Source organism: Lynx canadensis, chromosome A1 (assembly GCF_007474595.2).
Source record: "Lynx canadensis isolate LIC74 chromosome A1, mLynCan4.pri.v2, whole genome shotgun sequence".
NCBI lineage: Eukaryota > Metazoa > Chordata > Mammalia > Carnivora > Felidae > Lynx > Lynx canadensis.
In genome coordinates this window covers 77,108,704-77,127,310 of record NC_044303.2, presented here as the reverse complement: position 1 = coordinate 77,127,310, position 18,607 = coordinate 77,108,704, and the positions used below count along the sequence as shown (strand labels likewise).

At 42.9% G+C, this 18,607-nt stretch overlaps 1 long non-coding RNA gene across 1 annotated transcript in view; it reads right to left on the bottom strand.

Moving 5' to 3' along the window:
* LOC115512641 overlaps positions 1-18,552 on the bottom strand; it is a 57,630-nt gene extending 39,078 nt beyond the window's left edge. Inside the window, exon 1 of the long non-coding RNA XR_003968445.1 lies at positions 18,498-18,552. This is a non-coding gene — a long non-coding RNA (uncharacterized LOC115512641). The remainder of the gene's footprint in view (positions 1-18,497) is intronic.
* Between the last annotated feature and the right edge of the window lie 55 nt (positions 18,553-18,607).

Sequence of the window (18,607 nt, the reverse complement as noted above, 5' to 3'; positions counted from 1 at the left end):
ATCACCTTGAGGAATGTACGCTCCTTCAGTCAGACTACTTTTTGCCTTCCATGGGCATAGGCGACATCTGGGCCAGGCTGTAACCTCTGTAGCACTCAGCCAATGAGGAACCAGGGGAGGGACTTGCACGCTAGGAGATAAATTGTCTGCTGTTACTGCCCCCAGAGTGCCTGTTCTTCAGACACCTGCTCTTCCAAGAACATTAATGAAGGTACTCCACTGTGTTCGGAGTGTCCTTGTCCCTCCCTTGATTGGGTCAGTGGGCTTATTTCTCACACTAAGAAGCTTTAAGCTCGTGGAGTGCCTGGGTGGCTCGGTTGGTTAAGCTTCCGACTTCAGCTCAGGTCATGATCTCTTGGTTCGTGGGTTGGAGCCCCATGTTGGGCTCTGTGCCGATAGCTCAGAGCCTGGAGTCTGCTTCGGATTTGGTGTCTCCCTCTCTCTGCCCCTCCCCCCCCCCTCAAAAATAGGTGAACACTAAAATAAATTTAAAAAAAAAGATGAAGCTTTAAGGTCTTACTTATTAAAATTAACATGTTCCTGTATTGGTTTTTCCTTAGGGTCATGACTAAACAATCACCTAAAATACACATGTAATAAAATATAAATTCTTAAAGCACGAGCATAGTTTTGATTTTTACCTTTAAATATTTAAAATATAAATTAAAAAAGAGGAAAATGTATACCAGGATGCATAAAAACATGAATTTTAAACATAAATTAAAAACTTTAATTCTCCTAGAATCATACATAATTTATATGCACACAGGTAAGACATGAGATTTATTTATTCCCCATATGGTTAGTTAATTATCCTGGTATTAATAAATAGCAATGTTCTATCTACTGTTTTATACTGCTACTTTCATTATATACTAATTTTTTACATAAACAAGTTCACATCTGAGTGTTCATTCACTCATTCTTTCCCGTATTCATTCAACTAATCTTTATTGAGCAAATACTATATTCTAGGCTCTGTTTTAGGCACAAGTGATACATCACTGCATGAAATGGATGAGATCCCTGCCTTTTCTGGCTTCTGTTCAAGTAATAGGCACAGGCCATGAACAAATTGTGATAAGTAGGAAGAAGAGGAACAATGCCAAATAATGCAGTAGAGCAACCACGTGGAGAAGAAGACAGGACAGCTTTCTCAGCAAAAGTGGTCAGAGCAGGCCTGTGTGAAGAATGATAATTGAGCAGACACCTGAGAGATGCAAAAGGAACATGAATAATGCAAGGGGTGCCCACATGTAGTACAGAAAAGAACCTGTGAAAGTCTGGGGGTAGAACACAGCAAACGCAAAGGCACTGGGGCAGGAATAGGCTTGGTATTTGGGTGGGGGGAGCAAAAAGGCCAAAGCAGCTGGACAGAAATAAGTGAGCAGAAGTTCAGAGATTTAGATGGGGGTCTGTGCAGGCCACGGAATGAAGATTTGTAGCTAGGGAGGGTGGTCGGATTTCCATTGCTTGTGGAGCAGTGTGTGGAGGACTGAAACAGGCCAGTGAGGAGTCATCCAAGAGAGAGGGAGGCGGCCGTTCCCAGGAGGATTGGAAGGGATCAGACTCAAGGCGTGTAGCCACGTTCAAGCTTACAGGACTTGGTGATTCACAGGCCACAAGAGAAGAGAGATGGTAACTGAGGTGGTAAAAACTGGTGATGCGCAAAGTTCCAGGTAGGAACAGCCAGAGCCTTCTTTTAAATATGTTTGTTTTAAATAAGAAATTCTTTCTACCTGTCAAGTGGTGGCATTAAGTGGGCGTAGGACCTCCCTCAGGAGGAAAGTTCCAGCTGGAAATACAAGTTTGGGAGGGTCATTAGCATTCATGCGGTCTCCAGGGCCTCCAGGGGAGAAAGCGTAAATGAGAAGTTAGCTCAGAGGGTGGGGAAGGGAAGGGAAAGGCAGAGGACAGGCCAGTGCTGGAGGCCCGGGTGCAGTGCCCTGAGGCCCAGAAGGGAGAGTGTTTTAGGAAGGAGGGGAGGTCAGCTCTTTCAAAGCTGCTGCAGAAGGGTTCGAGTCAGTGGCAGCACGGAGGTGGTGTTGCTGTGGAGGAGTTCTCAGTTGAAGAGAATAGGGGTGAAGACACCAGAAATAGTGAAAACAGGCATCTGCAGAAGTGCCTGGAGAAGTACATCCCTAGAGTCAGGAGCTTTGTTTGTCTTTAATGGGGGTTAATTCATCATGTTTGTACACTGATGAACTAACCCGGGAGAAAGAAGAAATTAACCAAGTGGATGACAGGGGATGAGGCAGGAATGAGAGAATAGGATCTGGTCCCATCTGGGGCTGAGCTCTGTGCAGGGCAAGGACACGTCTTCCTTTTCTATTCTACCCCATTCACCTGTGGCTCTCACGTTGGCCTAAACCCACTTAGTTCTAGAATTCGATGGAACATCTGAATGTCTGATAGAGCAGGGGACATCTTGCTAATGTTATTTTTAGTCCTTATTTTATTAAAAAAATTTTTTTTGTTGTTTATTTATTTTGAGTGAGAGAGAGAAAGCATGAGTTTCCCAGCACGTTGCCCAGGGGAGGGGCAGTGAGAGAGGATGAGAATCCCAAGCAGACTCCACACAGTCAGTGCAGAGCCCAACGTAGGGCTCAAACTCATGAGCCGTGAGATCATGACCTGAGCTGAACCAAGAGTCAGACACTTAACTGACTGAGCCACCCAGGTGCCCCTTTAGTCCTTATTTTAAAAACTAACACATACAGGGGCGCCTGGGTGGCTCAGTCGGTTGAGCATCCAACTTCAGCTCATGCATGTCATGTTCTCACAGTTCGTGGTCGAACCCCGTGTGGGGCTCTGTGCTGACAGCTTGGAGCCTGGAGCCTGCTTACAATTCTCTGTCTCCCTCTCTCTCTGCCCTTCCCCTGATTGCACTCTGTTACTGTCACTCTCAAAAATAAAAACATTTTGAAAATTTTTAAAAAACACTTTAAAAACAAACACATGTATTTCCAGCTGACCTCAGTTTTATTTTTATTTGTATCAAGTTCATTTCATCTGAAGTGATCATACATTCATATGGTTCAAACTACAAACGTTACAAGAGGCATACCAATGACAAAAAGTCTCCCTTTTGCCAAAGGCCCACGATGTCACCATCTCTCGAATGTTATTTCAGAAATATGTTATATACATACACAAACACATTTACATTTCTTCTTTTTTCCCTTTTTTATACAATCAGTGACATAGAGCTCCGCCTGTTGGCTTTTTTTTTTCACTGAAAATATATCAGAGATTATTTAATACCAGTAACTAAGGAACATTCTCATTCTTTTTTTTTTTTTTTAATTTTTTTTTTCAACGTTTATTTATTTTTTGGGACAGAGAGAGACAGAGCATGAACGGGGGAGGGGCAGAGAGAGAGGGAGACACAGAATCGGAAACAGGCTCCAGGCTCTGAGCAGTCAGCACAGAGCCCGATGCGGGGCTCGAACTCACGGACCGCAAGATCGTGACCTGGCTGAAGTCGGACGCTCAACCGACTGCGCCACCCAGGCGCCCCAGGAACATTCTCATTCTTAAACAAAGGGAAAAGTCTCTATGAAGAAAGACCCCATAAGAGAAACACAAGACTGTAAGTAATGGCAAGACTAAACAAAAACACAAATAAATGAATCATACAGAAATGAAGATCACTTGAAAGGCAAACAAGGGACAAGAGATAATAAAAACGTAGAGAAACAGAGATAGGAAGGAGAAAAGTGAACAAAGAATGGAAATTAAAGGTTTAGAAGGATCAGAGAGAAGATAAGAGATGAAAAACTACAACAGAAAACAACATCTGAGCGGCTAGACTCTCCCTATTCATAATGACAATAATAACAGCAACCGTAAAATGAGACATATATTTCAATACATAATAAAAAAAATTTTTCCAACGTAAAAGAATGCACAATTCCAAATGAGAAAAGCATCCACTACGTCTGAGAAATTGATGAGAATCTTCAAGGAACATACACATCCTAGCGAGGTGACCCAGCCTTAAGGATGAAGTCAGATTCCTTGGGCGGCGGGTTGGTAAAACGATCAGTGTGGCTTTTGATTTCTTTCCAGCAATGGTCAACCCCAGAAAACAATGTGGAAGTAACTCTGAGATTAAAAATAGAGGAACAACAAAAACAGCCCAGGACACAAGGATTTTATCTCCAACCAAGCTGTCTTTCAAAGACATAAGCGACAGGCATTTTTGAAGTACACAGACTCAGAGACCATGAGTCCCACGAGACGTTCTGAGGAACTCTCAGAGGATGAACTTCAGTCCACCCAAAGCATTGCCGCAAGGCTGGCTCTGTAGGTGGCCGCGGTGATAAAGGGTGAGGACAGGAATGTGCATGCCTTGCACACGGATGGGGAGGTCAAAGGACCACAGGCCAGGAGGGATCAGAAGTGGAAGGAGAGGGAATGAATCCCTGGAGGATCACTGGGAGTCTGCATAAGCAGACCATACTGCTCAAATGTAAATACTGAAAAATACATAATGATTGCCACAATCAGATTATAGAAAAAAAAGAGGGAGGGGGAAGATTCTAATGTCATCTATGCCGCCTAAAAAATGAAGGAGTAAAAGTATAGGTAACGTTATATTTATAAAAGTAGCCAATAAAATGGGACTATATACCTTAAATACAAAGACTCTATATACAAAAAGCAAAGAAAACAAATCACATAGCGAAAGACTTTTAAAAAATACACTAGAAACTGGAGTACAACATAAAGTAAAGGGACAGAGATAATACCAAACGTATCTCTTAATCATTAAATGAAAATAGGATTAAATCACTTATTAAAGAGAAAGATCTTCCTATTTTATCACAAAGCAAAATCCAACTCTATGCTGTGCACAAAAGGCACATCCCATAAAAGTGGTTCAGTTCAGGTAAAGAGATAAGCAAAGTACAACGAAGCAAATCCAGAAAAAACAACAACAACAACAACAAAAAAAAACACAAAAAAAACCCTGATATGTGACACAGAGGAGAATCCTGCCCCCAAACCATTAGAAATAACATGAAGGACATTAAATACCCAGCAGCAATATTCACAGGGAGAGATTTTAATTCACCTGTAAGCAGATAACAGATTCAGGAGACAACAATAGCCATCAATAAACAAAAGATACAGTAGTGTCAATAAACTGGGAGGAAGTATTTTCAATCAGTCTGGGATGAAGGAAGGACTAAGCTTTCTGATATGAAAGAGTTCCTAGAAATTGAGGGAAGAAACAAAAACTTGACTTACACACACACACACACACACACACACACACACACACACAGGATATAGACTGCTCACAGAGTGCTCATCATATGCGAACAACCCTTATACATACGAAAGAATGCTCACCCTCACCCATGAGAACAAGAACTATTAAAATTATACCGAGATGTACATTTTCCCACCAAACAGCAAACAGATTCCCGACTTTTGCGATATGCCATGCGGGAAAGGGATTGTCTTGCAGAGCTGGTGGGATGATCCCAATGTCCCAGGCGGAGGAGGCCACTTTGGCAAATCCAAAGGGATTTCTGTGCTGTCCCTAAAGTATAATCAGGAGGCCCCCACAGTTCAGGGCTGTGGCAAGAACTACCTTGGCGTGCAAGAAAAACAGGAAGGCTATGTCGTTAGTGTTAGGAGATTTAGGAAATAAAAATACAGGTCATCCTGTTAAATCTGAATTTCAGATAAACAACGTATTTTTTTTAGTATAGTAAAACCCTGGGTTGCAAGCCTAATTCATTCCAGAAGCATGCTTGTAATACAAAGCATTTGTATATCAAAGCAGATTTCCCTATAAGAAATAATGGAACACTCAGATGATTCATTCCACAACCCAAAAATATTCATGTAAAAATGATTACAATACTAGGGCTGGTGGCTTAGTCCATTAAGTGTCCGACTTCGGCTCAGGTCATGATCTCACAGTTCCTGAGTTCGAGGCCCACTTCAGGCTCTGTGCTGACAGCCTGGAGCCTGAAGCCTGCTACAGATTCTGTGTCTCCCTCTCTCTGTGCCCCTCTCCCACTCGCGCTCTCTCTCTCTCTGTCTCAAAAATAAACATTAAGGGGCGCCTGGGTGGCGCAGTCGGTTAAGCGTCCGACTTCAGCCAGGTCACGATCTCGCGGTCCGGGAGTTCGAGCCCCGCGTCGGGCTCTGGGCTGATGGCTCAGAGCCTGGAGCCTGTTTCCGATTCTGTGTCTCTCTCTCTCTCTGCCCCTCCCCGTTCATGCTCTGTCTCTCTCTGTCCCAAAAATAAATAAACGTTGAAAAAAAAATTAAAAAAAAATAAAAATAAAAAAAAATAAACATTAAAAAATTTTTAAAAAATGATTACAATACCGTAATATACAATAATAAAGAGAATACAAAATATAAAGAAAAATAAACAAATTAAGTGGCACTTCCCTTTGAAAACCCTTATGGCTGGTGCGAGGGAGACAAGAGAGAGGAGGGTTATTGTGTAGAGAGGCTTTCACTATCACTAATGGAATCACTGCTGTCAATTGGCCCATGGAATCTTTTTCTGCATGGGGGCCATTGTATATGCTACAGTACGGTATTCACAAACCATTGTCATGTACTATATTTAATGTAAGTGGCAATAAGGCAGCAGAGGAAAGGGCAGCCTGACCTAGAACAGAGCAAAGCATTCCCAAGCTCATTCTTGCATGGAAAAGCAAAGAACTGTCCCTAGGTGCTCTGAAGTGACCAAAAATACACCAGTGCCAGGTGTGGACACCTTCGAACGTCCTGAAAAATCACTAATTTCTGCCAAACGCTGTGGCCTGAGACCGAGCATGAGAGACGATCACCCACAATCCCGGAGAGAGAGAGAGAGAGAGAGAGAGAGAACCACGGGCTCAGTTATGATCATGTGACTTTCGACGTCACGTACGACTCCTATTGCAAGACATCCCTCGTTTATCAAGTTAAAATGTATTAGAAATGTTTGCTCGTCTCGCAGAACAAGTTACTCGCGATCCCAGGTCTTACTGTATTTGTGACATCCTCCCAGTTTGTCCGGTTGGAGGTCTGTCTGTGCCAATATGCTTCATGTAGCACTTCGGTGAGTCAGGCCTCCCCCCCAGCCCTGACCGCTTTCTAGTTTGATAACCACACCAACTCTGCTTCATGGGCTCACAGCCTTAGACCTCTAGCAGAAAGAGGCCTCCACGGTGAGGGGTGGGCCTGAGCAGACCCCTCAAAGGGAGTCTAAGGAGATTCCGTGGCTACGGTTGCTGCATGAAGAGCAAAGGAGGCCAAGAAGCGGCGTCCAGCACTCGCAGTACCCGGCAGCTTTGTCTGCTAGTAATCACAATAGGAAAGAAGTGGGTAGAAGGACTGAGATCAGATCAGACATGTTTTCTGCCTCTTTCTGCCCTGGACGGCTCTAGGCGGCGGAACAACAGCCTCCTCCCAGAGGAACGTCTGAGGAATTCAAACCACGACCTCTAAGGTTTCAATGGTGAAGCTGCAGGAAGAAGCAGAAAATCACAGCTCTGCGAAGGGGTGGCGGCCTCTGGGGCCCTTCCTTGCAGAGTTGAGGACTGAGGAACGCAAGCGCCTGGCAGGCGCGGTGTCTTGGCGCCACTCAGGCAGAAACTGTGCTGAACGTCCTCAGCTAAAATGCAGAGCCAATTTCATTGCACGTTGTGTGAAACGTGGGTTACTCGTAAAGGGTATTGCGACAATTTGTACGAGATACCTGCCCACTCTTCAGACCCTTGTCAAGAGGGGGAGAATCGTCTCCTCACCTTACATCTGGGCCGCCCTGGGTGACTTGTAACCAACAGCATGTGGCATTTGGTGTGCAGCACAGCTTATGAAGGCAGGAGAGAAAAGGCTGGCTGGCTTCGCCCTTCATTCTTGGATCGCTCCCGTTGGGGCACCGAGCTGGCATGAGGCCGCCATGTTGTGAGGAAGCCTGGGCCACACGAAGAGACCACATGTAGGTGATACAGCCGACAGCTTCCAGGCAGCCACCAGCACCCACATTTTTTTTCCTACTACTAACAATTTTTAGAGGGGAGTGAAGAAGGAAAACTCGTTCCCGGTCTCCTTGATCTTCGCTAGAGGCCAGATAAAGCCAAAATGCTGTATTTGTTTTGGGAAGATCATGAAATAAAACCTGGCGTTGAATTTTAACTTCCTGCAGCTCAGACTCTTTGGGGGAACAAATAGAAACAAACCCGAAGATTTGTCTTTTTTAACTGTCACAACGTCGTCAGATGATAAACACTTGATCCAGTTCTCAAGTAAATATCTAGGCAATTAACTACACGTGGACAAGACTCTTCCTGTGGAGAAGATTTTGTCGGGCTTGGAAAATACAGCTTTGCTTTGAAAAGTATTTGAGGAGAAAAGCAAACCAGGGGCTTCTCTGCTCTAACATACAATATAGCTGATTCACTTTCATGATGTAAATGCCATTATCTTTTTTTCGGATTCTCTCAAGCAAAATGAACAGCAAAGTAGGACAAGGGCTGGAGAAGGTCTAAAGTGTTCTCAGCATGGGGTGCCTGGGTGGCTCAGTCAGGTGAGCGTCCGACTTCAGCTCGGGTCTTGATCTCGCGGTCCGTGAGTTCAAGCCCCGCGTCAGGCTCTGTGCTGACAGCTCAGAGCCTGGAGCCTGTTTCAGATTCTGTGTCTCCCTCTCTCTCTGACCCTCCCCCATTCATGCTCTGTCTCTCTCTGTCTCAAAAATAAAAACTTTAAAAAAAATTTTTTTTAAGTGTTCTCAGCAGCCACCAAACCTTCCCGACGACCATCCATTCAGAAACATGGAACACCGAGGTGTTGTATTGTTTCTACTAGTTTCTAGTAGAAATGACCTCAAGCTTGGAAGCTTAACAATGGAGCCACCAAGGTGCCCTGAACAATATTTTCTTCAATTAAAAAAAATTTTTTTTGAGATATTCCATGTGCCCTAAGAGTTAACATTTTACTACCAGCCTATTGCTAGTTAACCAGTTTCTTTTGGGGTAGTTTAAAAATGGCCTACTCTTGTCCCTTCTCTCTTGTTTCCATCTAAAGTTGTGCAATTAAATGTAAACTCAGCTGTTTTACTGAAGGCCCTTTATAGTGTCGGGGGCGGGGGGGGGGGCAGTTAGCATTTATTGGCAGATTATTATGCCCCAAGGACCGTGCTAAGTGCCCCTCACACGTCACTGTGCTTCTGAGTCATCTAGAGATTTGGTTTAAATGCAAACTCCAGCTCAAGTGGTCTGGGCTGGGGCCTGACTTTAGCATTTTTCATGAGGTGATGCCCAGGCTGCTTGTGTGGGGCCACACTTGTCCCAGTTAATGTCCACGTACAGATAAGTACTCTGAGACTGAGGGGTGACAGAGCTCTTGTACCAGCTTTGCAGCCAGTGAGTATTTGAATCCAAGTTCTTCAGACGACAAAAGAGGTAGCAAAGGGATGTCCCACGGTTAATTATCTTGCCATCCCCACAACCACAGCCCTCTGTTTAGATCTCTGTTTAGGACACTGCTGTGGGGTGAACTGTGTTTCCCAAAGACGTGCTCAAGTCCTGACCCCTGGTACCCATGAATGTGACCTTATTTGGAAATAGGGTCCTGGGGCACCTGTGTGGCTCAGTTGGTTAAGCGTCCGGGTCTTGGTTTTGGCTCGTGTCATGATGTCATCATAGCTCGTGAGTTCGAGCCCCACGTGGGCACCTGGGTGGCTCCATTGGTTAAGTTTCCAACTCTTAATCTCAGCCCAGGTCATGATTTCATGGGTTCGTGACCCTGTGTCACGCTCTGTGCTAACAGCGTGTAGCCTGCTTGAGATTCTCTCTCCCTCTCTCTCTGTCCCTCCCCCGCTCACACTCATTTTCTCTCTCTCTGAAAAATAAACATAAAAAGTATATTGTTCACATTAAATGGGAGAAAGAAATCCGGAGAGGGGAGAGAGTGCAGATACATTTCTAAGATTGTGTTATCTGAAAGAAACAGTGAATTTGGAGATTACTGGTATGCAATTCTTGTGAGAATTTAAAAAATTATTTAAATGTGTAAACAAACAAACAAACAAACAAAAAAACCCCAAAAGCTTGGAAGTCATGTCTCTCTCCCTCAGAACAATGACTTTTCTTACATTTACCAGAGAAACGAGGTCACGGGATAAACCACTACCCCGAAAACTAGAGGGACAGGTGAAGACAGAGACCGCAAAACAGCTGACCTGAACCAGAAGCCGCTGAAGCCAGAACAGGCAGGGACATGCCCGTGCCTCAGAAACTGCTGGAAGCTGAGGATAGATTAACCTGAGAGTTAAGAGCTCCTGAAGGCCCAGCGTAAGTAAGGATCCCCCACATTTTCACAGAGTTCTACCTTCGGGACCCCCAGTAGGTTCTTACGGTGAAGATAGGAGAAAAATCCCTTCCTGTCTGGCTGGGGGTGGGGGCTGGGGAGAGCAGCCATTTTGAAATGCGTCACAAACACCTACGCAGCAAGAGAAAAAACTTCCCTAGAGCCTTCCAGGGGAAAGGAATGTTAGCCAACTCCAGCCCCCTCTAGCCTTCCTGCCTTACCTCAGGGGAAGGAAAATAAGCTGAGAAACTCTTATGAAGGTCATGGCCCAGGGGTAGGACTCACTAAAACACTAAGGACCTAATTACAGGATTATACAATGATTCCCCTCCCACTCCCTTACCACCAAATCAATAGGCTCCTTGTATAATAAGAGGGTTACAGCTAAAAGAACTGCAAGACTTTACCCAGGAAGGAGCTCCTAGGGAAACCCAAAGAAAATGGAGAGACAAAAACCAGGACACTCACGTAAACTGAAGTCTCTGATACCTAAGCACAGTAAACACAGCCTGACTCTCAGCCACATAAAAATAACCTTCACACCAAAGGCCGATCTACTCAATTCCTATCACCCAATACAACACATCTAACTTTATTTATTTTTATTTTTTTTAAATGTTTATTTTTGAGAGAAAGAGCACAAGCTAGGAAGAAGCAGAGAGAGAGGGAGACACAGAATCTGAAGCAGGCTCCAGACTCTGAACTGTCAGCACAGGGCCTGATGCAGAGCTCGAACTCACAAACTGCAAGATCATGACCTGAGCCAAAGTTGGACACTTAACCAACTGAGGCACCCAGGTGCCCCATATCTACATTTTAACAAAATATTACAAGGCCTGCCAAAAGGCAAGAAAAGCCCAAAATCTGAAGAAATAAGGCAAGTATCAGAACCAGAATCAGATATGGCAGAGATGTTGGAATTATCATATTGAGAATTTAAAATAATCACAATAAAGATGCTAAACATTCTGATAAAAAAAAAAAGTAGATAACATTCAAGAACAGATGAGTAATGGAAGCAGAGAGATGGAACTTGAAAAACTCAAAGGTAACCTGAAAAATCAAAACAAGTGCAACAAATGAAAAATGCTTTTTAAAAAATACTTTCTTTTATTTTTTGAAAGAGAGACACAAAGCACAAGCAAGAGAGGGACAGAGGGAGACAGAGACAGGCTCCAGGCTCCGAGCTGTCAGCACAGAGCCCGACACGGGGCTTAAACCCACAAGCTGTGAGATCATGACCTGAGTGGAAGTCAGATGCTTAACCAACTGAGCCACTCAGGTACCCTAAAAATGTTTCTAACAGGCCCAGAAGTAGACTAGGTACAGGTGAAGAAGAATCAGTGAGCTTGAAGATCTGTCAATAGAAACTTCCCAGTGAAATGAAAGAGAAAAAAGAATGAAAAAAATTGAACAGAATATTTAATAACTGTGGGACAATTACAACAGATGTAACATAAGTTAATGGGAATTCCAGAAGGAGAAGCATGAGAGGGGAAAGCAGAAAAATATTTGAAAATAACACTGACTTAGAATTTTCCAATATTACTGAAAGAAATTAAACCATGGATTCTAGAAGCTCAAAAAAATACCAAGTCTGATAAATACCAAAAAATCTACATGTAGGCACATTGTACTCACACTGCAGAAAACCAAAGACTGAGACAAAATTTTGAAAGAAGAGAGAGGAAAAAAAAAAGATACCTTACATATAGGACAAGTATTACATCAGATTTCTCATCAGTAACCATGTAAGCAAGAGAGTGGAAAGAAACATTCAGAATTTTGAAAGGAAAAACAAAACAAAACAAAAACACCAACCCAGAATTTTGTACCCAGCAAAATTATCCTTCCAGTTACATAAAGGAAAAATAAAGACTTTCTCAGATAAAAACCTGAGGGCAGTTGTCACTGGTAGACCCCACACTGAAAGAATGGGAAAAGTTCTTCCAAAGAGAAGGATAAAAAGGATAAAGGGATCAGAAAACTCAGATCTATGTAAAGAGTCAGAGAAGGAATAAATGAAGACTCTGAGGTTGTCCTCAGAGCTCTTCCTGCCAACAGTGTTGAATTTGAACTGAACCCCATGCTCCTGGAAACAGCAAGAATAAGAGATATCCCACCCGTACTTTAACTTCTGGAAGATGACACTGCAAAGAACCCCTCCTCCACTTATGACTTAGGTAAGACTCACAGGAACTCCCTTTTGATTACCCAGGATGACTCCAGACACAGACCCTCCAAATTCCCATTCTTTGCCTCATAAATGAGCTGAATTATTTTGTCCCCACTGATCAACGGGAACAAAATGCTTGTTTATTAAACTTTGGTTGAGCTTCTCTCCTGTCCCCAGGTGCTTGAACATTGGCCCACCCTCAGCCTGAGCCCATTGACAACCCCTCCTGAGAACTAGGCTGACCTCAGAGGAAAACATTCCCTGATGTACTATCCTATCATGCTCCCCCTTTCATTCACTCCCCCACACCTGGATCTTTCTCACCTTGTTTACCCCTCTTTATCAAAGACAACCATTCTGGAGACACTTGCAGATGTTATGGTCATGACAGTGTCCCCATTTCCATAGTCTCCATCCCCCTATTGCAACAGCTTCATCCCCCTCATGCGACACCCTACCCCTTGCGATAATCGTTTTGAATAAAGTCTCTCTTAAGTCCAGACCTGTTTCTAATTCGACATGAAATTTGGCTTCTGCTTTGCACTGGCTCCACATCAGAGCCTGCCAAGCTCACTCTCCCATCCCTAAGAGATCAGCTCTAGTCCCGTCCAGTCTGAGCAAGTTTCTGGAAGAGGCTCCCTTTGCTCTTCTGTGCTTACAACACCAAGAGCTTTGGCTGTCTTGCTCTTCACGCATTTGAACCAAAAGACACAGATCTCTGCATCTGTTGCTGTGCTCTATCTGTATGTACTCTAACAGTCTGAAGGGTTTTTTTTTTTTCTTTCTTTCTGAGTAAAAAATTCCTTACCTGTTTCTTAGGCAAACATTGGATTTTCTTTTTTTCACAGAAGCGCGCTTAAAATTTTACAATTAACCTTGCCTAGCATAGGGCCTCCTGGCAATACTTTGAGGTGGAGAATGAGAGTAACATTTGCTAGGGAAAAAAAAGGTTGTATGTATTGTAGAGAACTGAACATATTTAATTAAATCAAAAAATAGTTTTTGGAAGTGAGTATTGCTGATTTTATTATCAGGGCTGTGATGAAATCGGCTTGCTCTACATTCAAATTATGGAATATCCTGTAATTTTGGATGTCTCAAGCAGTTTTAAAAGAGGCCATGTTTTAAGGTTGCCAGGAAAACCAGACAATGCATATCCCATGTTTATTTAGTCATTCAGATTATGTTTTGTTAAATGCCTCCCATATGACAGGTAGTATGGCCACAACAAGAAAACAGCAGCAAACAAATCAGACATGGTTCCCTCCTGAGAAGCTCACTAAATCACTTTTATATTACAAATCTGACAAGTTCTGTCAAGGAGAACTAACCCGCCAAGGGGTAAGGAGTTGAGTGGGGCAGGGAGGGATGAGTATGGCTGGGGTGTCAGACAGCTCCAGGCAAAGAAAACCACTTTGTTGTTAAGTGAGCTATGGAGACATTCGCACCTGGTGCCCAAGGGCTCCACCTATACGGTAAGCATGGGTATGAATCTATGAGCAACTAGTACAGTATTTGGCGTGAACTAAATACTCCATATTTACGGCGTGAATAAATGATCGTCATCGGCACATTACAGGATACACCTCAAATTTTAAAAGCTATCAAAAGAAATTGAGGATTCTTCATTTAAGAATTAGGGAACCTGGGTAGTTTAGTGGGTTAAGCGTCTGACTTTGGCTCAGGTCGTTATCTCACTGTTTGTGGGTTCGAGCCCTGCGTTGGGCTCTATGCTGACAGCTCAGAGCCAGAAGCCTGCTTCGGATTCTATGTCTCCCTCCCTCTCTATCCCTTCCCTTCTTTCTCTCCTCTCTCCCTCTCTTCTTCTCTCTCTCTCAAAATAAACATTAAACAAAATAAAAATAAAGAATTAGGAGGAGAGATATATTCAGGCATCTCCTTGGTATTTTTTGTTTAAACTAGGAGATTGTGCTTCAGAATGATCTGTTTTTGGAAGGATCTGTTATTTACATTGGCTATTGTAATTATTCCAAGATGAACTGAGGAAACATTTTGGGAGAAGGGAATGGAGAAGGGGCTGGGCATCTGGAAAGTTAAACAAGGAATGCGAAAGCAAAACACAAAAACAAAATCACACTCAAAGTAAAAACCACTCAAATCTTCGTCATTTCACATGTATTTGTGTACATTTATTGCGTTAGCATGCTAACCCGTGGGTGTCACTGAACACCAAAATGGCAAACGGCCCTAGAATTTGGATTCCAGTGCAGGAGAGAATCAATCAATAAGTAAGTATATAAGAAAACAAAGTAAGTTCTGGGAGCTTGAAACACTGCGACTTTGATAATTATACTATAAAGTGAGGGGTGAAATATATGTGTCCCTCATTTCTTTGCTGCACCCTCAGAGAAAATCCCTAGTGATTTGGGGCAGGGAGGGCGGTCTTTGATGCACTTTTGTTTCTAGGGTTTTTTTTTTTTCTCCCACAGGGGCAGCAAAAGACATGGCTTGAGTGAGGATATATATCATCTTCCTTTAAAAGTTCCAGAAGTTACCTTTAAGCCAACCCCAGAATACATGTCATCTAAACAAAATAGATAATGTGCTTTGCAAGCAACCAGCCTAAATTCCCAGATTACTCCTCCAATTCCAGACCCTTCTATGTAATTTGTAGCTATCATTCACACAGAGAAATATAAGCACACAACTGTGTTTGGGGGAAAAAAATGAGATGGCAACCTGCACATTCTTCTACAACTTTCTTTTTCACTCACCAGCCATAAGTATACCGAGAACACATTTGCAAGTCAGTCCACATAAATCTGTGTTGTGCTACGTTTGTGGATGCCACAGACTTTTCAACCTTTAATGTTTGATTGTTGTCAATTGTCTGACATCCAAACAATGCCCCAGTGAGTATTCTTATACATCATCATATCATATATACTGTGCTGTTGTATCTGTAAGACAAATTCTCGGAAGTGAGATTGCCAGTTTACGGGATGTAAAAACTTAAAATGCTGATAGGCAAGGCCAAATCAACCCTTTGCCATAACACTTTATCAGTAATTTTTAAAATAATTGTTAATCTAAAAGGAAAATACACACACAAATGATTATTATTTAAATATGCATTTCCTAGTTTATTAGTGAGGTTTAGATTCTTTCTTCCATTTTTTTTTTTCAATCAGTTGTATTTCCTTTGTGAATTGCAGATGTATATTCTTTGCTCATTTTTCTATTGGGTTGTCTTTCTCTTATGATTAGAAACCCCCCTTTTTTTTAGAAACTCTTTCTATAGTAGAGATATTAATGCCTTGCATGCTAAATATTGCAAATATTTTCTCCCAAAGTTTTGTCTTTTATTTACATAGACAAATATATTAACCTGCTCGTTTGTACCAGTGCTTCTCAAACTGTGGTTGGTGGAACACCTACAAGAGAATCACATGGAGTCCCATTTAAAAATGGGGGTTCTGGGGCCCAAGCACTGTACGAGAATTTCTGGCATGACACAGGATTTTGCGTGTCTTATCAAATCTCCAAGTGGTATAACCACTGGCTCAGGGTCTCTTATTTTTATGTCTTACATGATTATAAAAAAAGCATATGCTTTTGAATATAGATTTCAATCCATCTTAAATTTACTTTTGTTCCTGTTATGATGCCACAAATTTTTTAATTAACTGTCTCTATTTTTTTTAATGTTCATTTATTTATTTTTTGAGAGAGAGAGAGAGCGCACAGAAGCAGAGTAGGGGTAGAAAGAGAGAGACACAGAATCCAAAGCGAGCTCCAGGCTCTGAGCTGTCAGCACAAAACCTGAGGCGGGCCTTGAACTCACAAACTGTGAGATCGTGACCTAAGCCAAAGTCAGATGTTTAACTGACTGAGCCACCCAGGTGCCCCAACTGTATCTTATTTTTAAGTGTCTCTACTTTCATCATAGGAACAGCATTTAATAAACCATTCTTTTTCCACTAAAACATCGTCTTTATCATTTACTGTAGAGTTTCTCACATTCCTGTAGTTTTTGAAAGAAACATCTTACATTTTTTTTCTAAAATATTATGTATTTATAAAGAATTCACAACATGTAGAAAAACACTTAGGAGAAGTTTTTAAAAATCCAACCTGGGGGCGCCTGGGTGGCTCAGTCGGTTAAGCGTCCAACTTCGGCTCAGGTCACGATCTAACGGTCAGTGAGTTTGAGCCCCGCGTCGGGCTCTGGGCTGATGGTTCAGAGCCTGGAGCCTGCTTCCGATTCTGTGTCTCCCTCTCTCTCTGCCCCTCCCCCGTTCATGCTCTGTCTCTCTCTGTCTCAAAAATAAATAAAAACGTTAAAAAAAAATTAAAAAAAAAATCCAACCTGTAGTACGTTGACTAGGGTCCCCCAAAATTCATGTCCCCCCCAGACACGGGGTCTTACTTGGAAATAGGGTCTTTGTAGTTATAATTAAGATGAGGTCATACTGGATTAGGATAGGTCCAAACTCAATCATTGGTGCCCTTATAAGAAGACAGACACACAGTCAATACCATGTGAAGACAGCAACAATGATCGGAAGCCAAGGCATGCCACGTTTTGCCAGTAACCCCTGGAGTTGAGAAGCACAGAACAGATTCTCCTCCAGAGATCTCAAAAGAACCAAGCTTGCCAAATACCTTGATTTTGGACTCTTGGACCCCAGCACTGTAAGTGAATAAGTTTCTTTTGTTTCATGCCATGAGTTTGTGGTGCTCTACAAAACCAATGTATCAATGAATCAGAAATAACTATCTTTGGGGCACTTGGGTGGCTCACTCGGTTGGGTGTCCAACTTCACCTCAGGCCATGATCTCGCGGTTTGTGAGTTCGAGCCCGGCATCAGGCTCTGTGCTGACAGAGTCTGGAACCTGCTTCGGATTCTGTGTCTCCTTCTCTCTCTACCCCTCCCCCACTTGTGCTCTGTCTCTCTATCAAAAATAAATAAATGTAAAAAAAAAATTAAAAAAAAAGAAATAACTATCTTTAGCATTAGATGGGCATCATCTCAGGTGTGTGTGTGTGTGTGTGTGTACAGACTAGATTGACAGGAATATCTACTTTACAACGGGTAATTCTATACAATCTAGATTATTAAGTGTTTTTACTCCAATGTATCTCAAGAAAAATAATAAATCTTCCCTTCTATTCTGATTATTTTCCTATTGCTGTGCCAATACCTTGGCGTTCCGTTTATTTTAATCTTTTATAGGGCAAATGCTTACTACTCTTTTTTTAAAGGGCTTCCTCATAACTCACAACTAGGTGATCTTCTGTATAAAATTTGAAATTATTTAGTTAGTTCTAACACATTCCCAAGAGTACTTGGGACTCTGACGGGAATTGCGCTAATTTTGTAATTTAACTTGGAAAGAATTGGCATGCTTTTGAGACTGACTTGTCATCCAAAGATATGGCATATGTTGTTCGTTTACTCAGGTCTTGTTTCTGCCTTTCAGCAAAAGTTGAGGGATTTCAGCAGGAGGATCTTGTAACTTGTTAATGTTTATTCTTAAGTACTTTTTGTTGTTGTTGCCACCGTGGGTCTTACCCGTGATGTGCAAGGGCTTCGCACCACACACACACACGCACGCACGCACACACACACCTGCTCTGCCACCTGCTAGCTGTGCCGTCTGGGCAGCTAAGGTCTTTACCTGATGGACCTCAGCGTCCCCACCCCGAAAATGAGAATGGACCACCAGTTCACAAAACGCAAAGCACACGGAGCCCCGTATCAAGCACTGGCTTTCACGCATCAAAGCCCACGTCATCTCCCGTAAGCCTCACAACCACTTGGTGAAGTGTGGGTACATTCACTGTACAAACGAGGAAGCTAAGCTCAGAGAAGCAAGGCATCTGCTCAGAGTCACTCTGATACAATGTAGGGCTGCCTGACAAAACCAGCTCCTAGAAAATAATGCAATCAGTGGTTTCTGCTGAGGCACGACTTCCTGCTCACCAAAACGCGACAGGTTCATTCTTATGGCATTGGCCTCTTACCGGAAAGCAGAAGGGCACTAAAGCGAGCTGGGGGACGACGGCTCCCGAGAACGTCGGGCCGGCGCGGGGCAGGCGGAAGGAGCCGAGTGAGCTCGGAAGCGCTCGCTACG